This window comes from Humulus lupulus, chromosome 2, assembly GCF_963169125.1.
Source record: "Humulus lupulus chromosome 2, drHumLupu1.1, whole genome shotgun sequence".
In the NCBI taxonomy this organism is placed as follows: domain Eukaryota; kingdom Viridiplantae; phylum Streptophyta; class Magnoliopsida; order Rosales; family Cannabaceae; genus Humulus; species Humulus lupulus.
Window position 1 is genome coordinate 217,347,435 of NC_084794.1, and position 9,925 is coordinate 217,357,359.

General features: G+C 43.7%; 1 pseudogene; it reads left to right on the plus strand.

Annotated features, from left to right (window-relative positions):
• Positions 1–1,617: 1,617 nt before the first annotated feature.
• LOC133818965 (probable aldo-keto reductase 2) lies at positions 1,618–3,161 on the plus strand (annotated as a pseudogene).
• Positions 3,162–9,925: the final 6,764 nt, after the last annotated feature.

The window sequence follows — 9,925 nt, forward strand, 5'->3', positions numbered from 1 at the left end:
GTACAATAGACCGTTACAAGGCTCGATTAGTAGCTAAGGGCTACAATAAAAAACATGGTGTTGACTACCTCGACACATATGCACCAGTTGCAAAATTTAACACCTTCAAACTCATTCTAGCTTTGGCAGCCATATATAATTGGAGTCTACACCAAATGGATATCAACAACACATTTTTTCATGGTGACCTTGATGAAGCCGTGTACATGAAACTTCCCCAAGGTTATGTACACAATGGAACACTCCTCCAAATCCAGTTTGCAAACTCAACAAAAGCTTGTATGGACTGAAACAAGCTTCAAGGCAATGGTACTCCAAGCTTAGCAATACTCCCATACAACATGGCTTCACTCAGTCCTCATCCGACCATTCACTTTTCATCAAAAATCAATCAGGTGTATTCCTTGACCTCTTAATATATGTAGAAGAAATACTTGTTGATACTAACAATGAATATGCTATTGTTTCATTTAAAAAAAATAAACACCAAATTTAAACTCAAGGAGTTAGGCCTTCTTCGGTTCTTTCTTGGTTTAGAAATTGGTAAGAATAAAAATGGCATTTCTATCAACTTTTGTCTGATACAAGTTATTTGGGTTCGAAGGTCGCTTCCACTCCGATGGAACCAAACCTTAAACTCAGCAAAGACATTGGTGATTTATTACCCGATGCAACCTCCTAAAGAAGCCTCATTAGTAAGCTATTATATCTAACTATCACAAGACCTTCCATTTGTTTTGTTGTTAACAGATTGAGCCAATTCCTCTTTGAACCCTGACTCCCTCATCTTCATGCTTCTTAAAAGGTCCTCTAATACCTCAAAGCCACTGTGGGCTAGGGATTATTTTTTCAATCTCTGCACCAACAAACCATCAATCAAGCTCTTCAATTCAAAGCATTCGATGATGCCGACTGAGGCAGCTACATTGACACTAGACAATCTACTTCTGGTTACTGTGTGTTTCTCGAACACTCCGTAGTTTCATTGAAATCGAAGAAACAAAGTACATTACCTCGTTCATTTGTCGAAGCTGAGTATCGTGCTATGGCCAATGCCACTTGTGAGCTTACTTGGAAACTAGCTATCATCAAAGACTTCGGCATAAAACATCAAGGACCTGTCATTATTTTTTGTGATAATAATGCAGCGATACATATCTCAAAGAATCCATTCTTCCATGAGAGAACAAAATATGTCGACATCGATTGTCACATAGTTTGGGAGAAGGTTAACACTGGCATCCTCAAAATGAACCATGTCACCAGCAAAGATAATCTAGCCGATGTTTTTACAAAAGCTTTATTTCCTTATGTATTCAATGACCTACCAAAATTGGTGTTAAAAATCTATACACTCCATTTTAATATGGGCTATTAGAGTTAGCAGTCTGTTAGGTTTATGTAAGTTTGTTTCCCTGATTAGTTAGCAAGTTAACTAACTCCGTTAAGTTTTCCTTGGTCTATAAGACCCTCTCATGTAACGGCTTTGACAATTCAATTCAATACATTTTCTTTCCTAATAATTTTGGAGGTCGTCATGGCTCACTTGACAATGGCCTATATATAAGAGCATTAGTAGCACTCACTGACTTAACAATTGAAATAAGAACCACATCAATGACTTCAAAAGTGAAAACAATGAAACTGGGCTCACAAGGCCTTGAGGTCTCCGCTTAGGGCCTAAGATGTATGGGCATGTCGGCCTTCTATGGCCCACCCAAGCCTGACCCCGAAATGATCACTCTCATCCACCACGCCATTAATTTCGACATCACCTTTCTTGACACTTCCAACGTATACGGGCCATTCACTAATGAAATCCTTACCAGAAAGGTTTTTACGACTTCTCTTATTTTTCTCCCTTTTCTTTTCCATCTACTTTGTGTTTTGTTTTTCAAATTCAATCTTTTGTATTGGGCAAGCGCTTAAAAGGGAAATAAGAGAGAAAGTTCAGTTGGATACCAAATTCAGAGTCAAATTTTGCAACAACGGTAACATTAAGGTTCATGGCGAGCCGGTTTATGTCAGAGCTGCTTGTGAAGCCAACCTGAAAAGACTCGATGTCGATTGTATAGATCTATATTACCAGCATCGTATCAATACAAGCATCCCCATTGAAGTCATGGTCTGACTTCTTCTTCTATTTATATACAAGATTTCTTTGGGATTCTATAGCAAGCATGTTACCTGCATTAAATTTTAGTCTAGAAGACATAGATGGGATGTGATTCTTTTAAATCAAAAGAAACCTCACCATAGTCAAATCTTCTAGGCAGAGGCCTCAGCTTCAACCATAAGAAGAAACTAGTTGAAGACGGTAAAGTGAAGTACATTAATTTGTCAGAGGCCTCAGCTTCAACCATAAGAGCTCATGTTGTTCATCCATTCTCAGCTATCCAATTGGAGTGGTCCTTGTGGAGTAGAGACATTGAGAACGAAATTATTCTCGTTTACAGGTGAGACTAGTTAATAAAGCTTATGATATACATAAAATATACACACATAGTGATGTTCTACTAGCTAGTGTTAAGAGTTTTCCTTTTATTTTCTGCCACAGAAATAGGCTTTGGTATTGTTGCATATAGCCATCTAGGATGAGGATTCTTATCATCTGGGCCTCAACTTCTAGATACTCTATCTAAGGATGACGTTCGGAAGGTATATCAACTGTTCATTATTGATTGATTAGTATAGCTTTTTTATAATGCCAAAGAGTACATATTATAATATAGCATTTGTATTATAAACTTATGTTTAATTATCCTTTTGAATAGATGAATCTACAATTCAACTGTAATATACACTAAAATATTTGCATGTATGTGTACTTATTGCAGACTCATATTCCCAGGTTACAACCGAAAAACATTTTACATAATATCGGGTGCATGAAATTACAACAAGAAAATGATGCACTCCTCCACAGTTAGGTGTGGATCCACCACTAAGGAAATGATGTGTGTCCCATCCCTGGAACTACCAAGGTAGAAAATTTCAACCAAAATATTGAAGCCTTGTCTGTGAAACTTACACTAGAAGAATTGGTCGAGCTTGAATTGCTTGCTTCCGTAGATGCTGTGAAAGGTGATAATTATGATAAGTCCACAAGTACTTGGAAAAACTCTAAAACTCCATCGTTATCATCTTGGAAGTTGGAGTGAATACACCTACCTATTGTTGGTATATCTATTGTGTAACTCTATCTATTTGGAATATTCTAATATTATTGGGACGAGTTATAAATAAAACAAATGTATTTTTTTTTACATATATTTCAAGGAATTCATAATTATCTAAATATTGTAAAAATAATGTATGCTATATAATTTCATATAAAATAAAATATTTATCTTAAATTATTTGAGACAATATTTTATCAAGATTTATTAAATATTTGAACTTGCATTATGTATTTATAACTTGTAAATACTCATCTTCTTATTGAAGTTAAAATATTTCTAGTTGTAACCTATTAAATTAAAACGTATTTATAATATAAAAATTATTCAAGTCTGAAGGGATTTTGAGTATCTTTGTTTATCCAAAAATCAGTTGCTGATGACGTGGCAAGGATTTTCGACACATAGCAGAGATACGGCTCGTCTATCGACCAGCATTATTTCTGCGCGAAGAGATCAAGTTCTATAAACGACCAGCCTGGTCGTATATTCGCTCATTTATGTAAAGATCTGTACAGTTGTGATGATATCCGAGAATATCTCTTCATTATGACCTACAAATCCCATCATTAAGGATAGATATTATTTCCTAATTCATGTAACTCTTCCTGAGCCTATAAATACACGAGAGATAGCTTAAGGAAGGGGGATCGATCTTTTTTGCTTAGAGAATTATATTACTATTATCCATCGTTGTATTATTTTCTTCTTCGAAGGTCTGTGAAACTCAAGAACCCTAGTTCTTTGATCACACCTTGGGAGATCAATATTAATAATAGTATCAAGTGGACGTAGGTCATTACCAATCGCTGGGACCGAACCACTATAAATCCCTGTGTTCTTTATTTTTCCATTAGATTATTTTCAAGCTCTATATCATTTTCTTGTCATTTTCTAGAATCCGTGTCGTTGACCAAAATCAGGGTCAACATTCTGGTGCTTTCATTGAGAGACTTGAACCCGAGAAAATCTAATGGCAAAGACTACCAAGAAAACTGGACAGGTTGTTGCCGCTCCATCCCAGCCTCCTCCAACAAGTATGGCTGAAGACGAACCTCATTTGGAGTTCGATGAGGAGGAAGTGGACTCTGAGGCCCTCAAGACAACGCTGGGGGTGTTGCAAGATGAATTGGCCGCTCTGAGGGCCAATCAAGAGAGTGCCGCCAAGATAATTGCGTCACAGCAGAGGGAGATAGAGCGCCAGCGCCAAGAGCTGAGCGAGAGACAGGCGGAGATGGACCGTCATCAAAGGGACGCCATGGCAGCCCTTGAAGCAGCCCTCCAGCTGGCTAGGAATCAGGCTGCACCTGCCTCACAGCCTGATCAACCCCCGAGTGGGCCACCTCAAAGAGGTCCCAATCCTAGCCCTCCGCTCCAGCCAACAAGCCCTCAAAGGCCAGAGCAGCCACCAATGCCTCAGGATGATGTCCCGCCTAGGGACCTTGAGACGCAGCCTCCATCCCAGGCTGGTCAAGGCAATCCCCCGCGTCCAAGGCAAAATAGGGCCGGGCAGCAGCCCCACAACCCTAGACGCACAGGGGGTGAAGAGCCGCACCCACCGAGCAGGGGGCAGTGTCCTTCTGCCAACAGAAGGAATTCAGAGACAGGCTCTGCGGTCAGAGACCCTCCATGGCATGAAAATGCATGGGGACCCACCGACCAGTGCAGGCCTCCCCCTAATGTTCGGGAAGTTCCAGCCCAAGGAGGCAACAGAGGAAGTAGTCGGTCCCACCATAGCCAGTCAAGGTTCAGAGATGGCCACGGCTACAATGAGGCCGACTCAGGCAGAGGGAATGCTGGTCGGAGAAATGAGGAGAGAGGTGGAGGCAGAAGCCCACCACCTAGAGAAGACTGACAAGCAGGACATAATGCTGGGGGGCAGCCCAGACAAAACAACGTCTTTAGCCAGCTTGGAACCAGTGAGCAGCGGCAAAGAGATGACGACTTGAGGGATGTACTCAACGACCACCGAGAAAGGCACGATGAGTACATTCCCCTCGCACCAGAGGCCCCAGCAATTCCTGAAGCCGTTCAAGCTCAAATCGATCAACCGAACCAGGCTGTGCAACAACTGATCGGGGGGCGGACATCATATATCGAGTACGATTGGAGGAGAGGCACCCTTTTCATACAAAGGATTGCTGTGGCAGAAAACCCCAGTAAGTTCAAGATGTCGACTCTGCCAAACTTTGACGGGTACAGAGACCCGGTGTCTCATGTAAACAAAATTGAGATACAAATGGACATTAAAAAAGTCTCTGAAGACGCTCGCTGCAGGATCTTCCCAGCGACCCTTTCTGATGCCGCTCAGGAGTGGTTCTTTAAGTTCCCTCCTGCAAGTATAATATCCTGGGAAATGTTCGTGAAGGAGTTTTACAAACAGTTCTATGCGGGTCGTGTGCACCCCACTGAGGCAAACCAACTGGTCGAGATACGCCAGAAAGAAGGGGTGCCTTTGAAGGAGTATGTTCAGCGCTTCATGCGAGCCGCAACAGGAGCCAAGATTATGGGCAATGAAGGCAAGATGATGGCCCTACCTACTGGGGTTAGGCGCCATTCTCCCCTCTGGAAATGCCTTAGAAAGCATGGGGTTAACACTACCCAGGAGTTTTTAGATCGAGCTGATCGGTACATCAAGCTTGAGGATGCGATTGCCAACGAAGGCAAATCGCTAGCAAAGGACAAGGGGCCCAAAGAAGAACCCGCCAAAGCCGCCAACGGGTCTAAGCCCAATGGCAACGGGAATGGCAACGGTAAAAATGGTGGAAAGTGGGTGAATGGCGAACCCTCGACCTACGAGAATAAATGCCCCAAAAATAATCGATATGAACTGAAATTCACCAATTACACCGCCCTTGTCGAAAGCTGAGCCGATGTGTTCCAAGCGACCAGCTCGAGCATGCCCTACAGACGACCCACGCCTATAAGAAAGGATATCTCCAAGAGAGATTCGACAAAGTTCTGTCGTTATCATAACAACTACGGGCACGACACTAATGAGTGCAACCAGCTGAAGGACGAGATTGAGTTCCTGATAAGACAGGGACACTTAAGAAGGCGAGCCGCGAGAGGTTCTCAGTGAGAGGCTTAAGGTGGCAACAAGTCGGCGCCTGCACGCCAACGCTCGCCACCTTTACAGCCAGCTCCCATGGCAGGTACTCTACTCACCATCTGCGGAGGCCCACATCTTGCAGGAGATAGTGGAAAATCGAGGGAACGATACGCTCGAACCCTACGCCACGACCAGGACATCGAGATGATGAGTGTGGAGGATCGTGCACCCAAAAAGGCTCAAACAGAAGAGGAACCGATCACCTTCTCTGATGACGACGCCCAGCATGTGCGATTCCCACACTCCGATCCGCTGGTCGTGGATGTCCAAATCGCAAATATGATGGTGAAAAAGGTGTTGGTCGATACAGGAAGTTTTGTCAACTTCCTGTATAAGTCCTCGCTAGAAAGAATGAAACTGTTCATCAAGGACCTAGAACCATGTAACCAAACCATTTATGGTTTTTCTGGAGAAGGGCTCGCCCCAGTAGGGTCAATTAGACTCCCAGTCATAGCAGATACCGCGCCTGCTAACAGGACATTACTCACCCCTTTTATAGTGGTTGATTGTCCTTCGGCGTATAATGCCGTGATAGGGAGACCTATTCTGGTTGACCTCCGATTCGTCACATCTGTATGGCACCTCGCCATGAAATTCCCAACAGACGCAGGAGTAGGATGCGTACTGAGAAACTAGCGAGAGGCGAGAGAATGCTACAACACCTCGATCACCAAGGCAAAGAAGGGTGTATCGAGGGATGCTGCCGGAAAAGAGTTGCAAATGGCATATGATGTTCAAGCCCGCTCAGGTGATAATCTCACCAAATAAGGCGTTGCCCAAAGTGAGGATAGAGACTTAGATCCTCACTTTGGGAATTTCAAAGAAGCAGTAGGCCCCATCGAGGACCTTGAAGAAGTCCAACTCGATGAGGAAAATCCGACCAGAGTCATGAAAGTCGGTAAAAACTTGGAGACAACAACAAAACAATCACTGGTGGAGTTCTTGAAAAGGAACCAGGACGTCTTTTCCTGGTCGCATAAAGACATGGTTGGGATAGATCCTGCAATCATCAGCCATGTCCTGAACATTGACAAAAGCTTTCCACCTGTGCAGCAGAAAAGAAGGCTACTCGACAAAGACCAATCGAAAGCTTTGAAGGAAGAAGTCGAGAAGCTGAAGGAGAATGGGTTCATCAGGGTGGCGTTTTATCCATCATGGGTCTCCAATCCCGTACTCGTGCCCAAGCCGAATGGCAAGTGGCGTACGTGCGTGGATTTTAGAGACCTCAATAAAGCCTGCCCTAAAGACTGCTTCCCACTCCCGAGGATCGACTAGCTGGTCGATGCCACTGCAAGACATGAGATCCTCTCATTTATGGATGCATACTCTGGGTATAACCAAATTAGTATGCATCCCCCTGATGAGGATCACACTAGCTTTCAAACCGATACAAGACTCTACTGTTACAAGGTGATGCCCTTTAGTTTGAAAAATGCTGGTGCGACTTACCAAAGACTCATCAACCACATGTTTAAGGAGCTGATCGGGGCAAACATGGAGGTTTACATCGACGACATGCTGGTTAAGTCGAAGAAGGCAGAAGGACATGTAAGGGATTTGCAGGAATGCTTCAACGTCCTTAATAAATATAGGATGAAGCTGAATCCCCTTAAATGTTCCTTCGAGGTTGGATCAGGGAAGTTCTTGGGATTCATAGTTAACTCAAGAGGAATTGCAGCTAATCTTGAGAAGATAAAAGCCCTGATCGAGATGAAGTCGCCAGTGAAGATTAAGGATGTCCAAAGTCTGACTGGGAGAATTGCCGCCCTTAGTAGATTTATTTCAAAATCAACGGACAAGTGTGTCCCATTTTTCAATCTACTCAGAGGCAGCAAAAAATTTGAATGGACAGATGAGTGCGAACAGGCCTTTCAAGCACTGAAAGCGCATATGGCGCAACTGCCCATCCTGGCGAAGCCAGTGGATAAAGAGACTTTTTTTGTCTACCTAGCAATCACAGATTATGCTGATAGTGCTATTCTGGTGAGAGAAGAAGAAGGTATGCAGAAGGCTGTCTATTACATAAGCAAAAGGCTGATCGGAGCAGAATTAAGATATCCCCCCATTGAAAGGTTAGCCTAATGCTTAGTATTGGCCTCTAGGAAGCTGCGGCCTTATTTCCAGGCCCATCCGATTACGGTATTGACCGACCAGCCTCGTCGGCAAGTGTTGCAAAAGCCAGAGGCTTCCGGAAGATTACTAAAGTGGGCAGTCGAGCTCGGGCAATTCGACATATCGTACCTACCATGAGCAGCGATAAAAAGACATGCCTTAGCTGACTTCATCGCCGAGTTTATAGAGCCCACGGGTGGCGAGCAGATCGAGGAGCCTAGTGAGTCTGAATGTCAAACCCAAGCACCCTCGTAGAAATTATTCACCGACGGATCATCTAACGAATCCCACACAGGAGTAGGAGTGATATTGATAACGCCGGAAGGGCATCGATTTCACTGTGCAATAAGATTTGACTTCACTGCCTCTAACAATGAGGCTGAATATGAAGCACTGCTCACTGGACTGCGGTTAGCCAAGGACATGAACATAAAATAGCTTGACATTTATAGTGATTCTCAGTTAGTCGTGAATCAGATCTTGGGAGAGTATCAAGCGCGGGGATTAAAGATGGTCGCTTATCTGAACAAAGCAAAGGATCTGTTAGCCCAATTCGGTAGATACACTCTACAGCAAGTGCCTCGTGATCCGAATTCCAATGCAGATGCTTTGGTAAGGTTGGCAAGTGCAAAAGATGTTGATACTTTGAACATAGTGCCAGTCGAGCGACTACCCGCACCCAGCATCCAAACAACAGAAACCACTTTAGTCATCCAGATGGTGGATACATGGATGGCGCCATATGTAGAGTATCTATCAAGCGGCGTGCTACCAGTGGACAGAAACAAAGCTAGGACCCTTCAGCGGCAGGCTGCTAGGTATATCCTAGTAGATGAAATTCTGTATCGAAGGGGATACTCACTGCCACTTCTCAGGTGTATTACAAAGGAGAAATCCAAAGAGTTGATGAAGGAGGTACATGAAGGTTTTTGCGGAGACCACGCTGGGGGGCAAAGCCTGTCGAAAAAGATCCTAAGGCAGGGATATTTCTAGCCAACAATGAATGAAGACTCCATGGAGTTCGTGCGAAAATGTGACAAGTGTCAAAGGTTTTCTAAGATCCCAAGAGCATCTCCCAATGAGTTAAAGCAGATGCAGAGTCCATGGCCCTTTGCGGTTTGGGGAATAGATCTAATCAGATCTTTGCCTACGGGGAAAGGTGGTGTAAAGTACGCAGTGGTTGCCGTCAACTACTTCACCAAATGGGCCGAAGCTGAGCCACTCACGACCATAACAACGAAGAAAGTTCTTGACTTCGTGGTCAAAAACATCATCTGTCGCTATGGATTGCCAAAAAATATAGTCTCATATAACGGCACCCAGTTTGACAGTGATCTATTCACAGATTTCTGCAAGCGTCACGACATTATTAAAAACTTTTCTTCAGTCACTCATCCCCAAGCGAATGGACAGGTCGAGGCAGTCAACAAAACGCTGAAGGATACACTGAAGAAAAGACTTGAAGAAGCGAAGGGAGCATGGCCAGAACAGTTTCCTGAAGTCCTCTGGTCGTACAGAACTT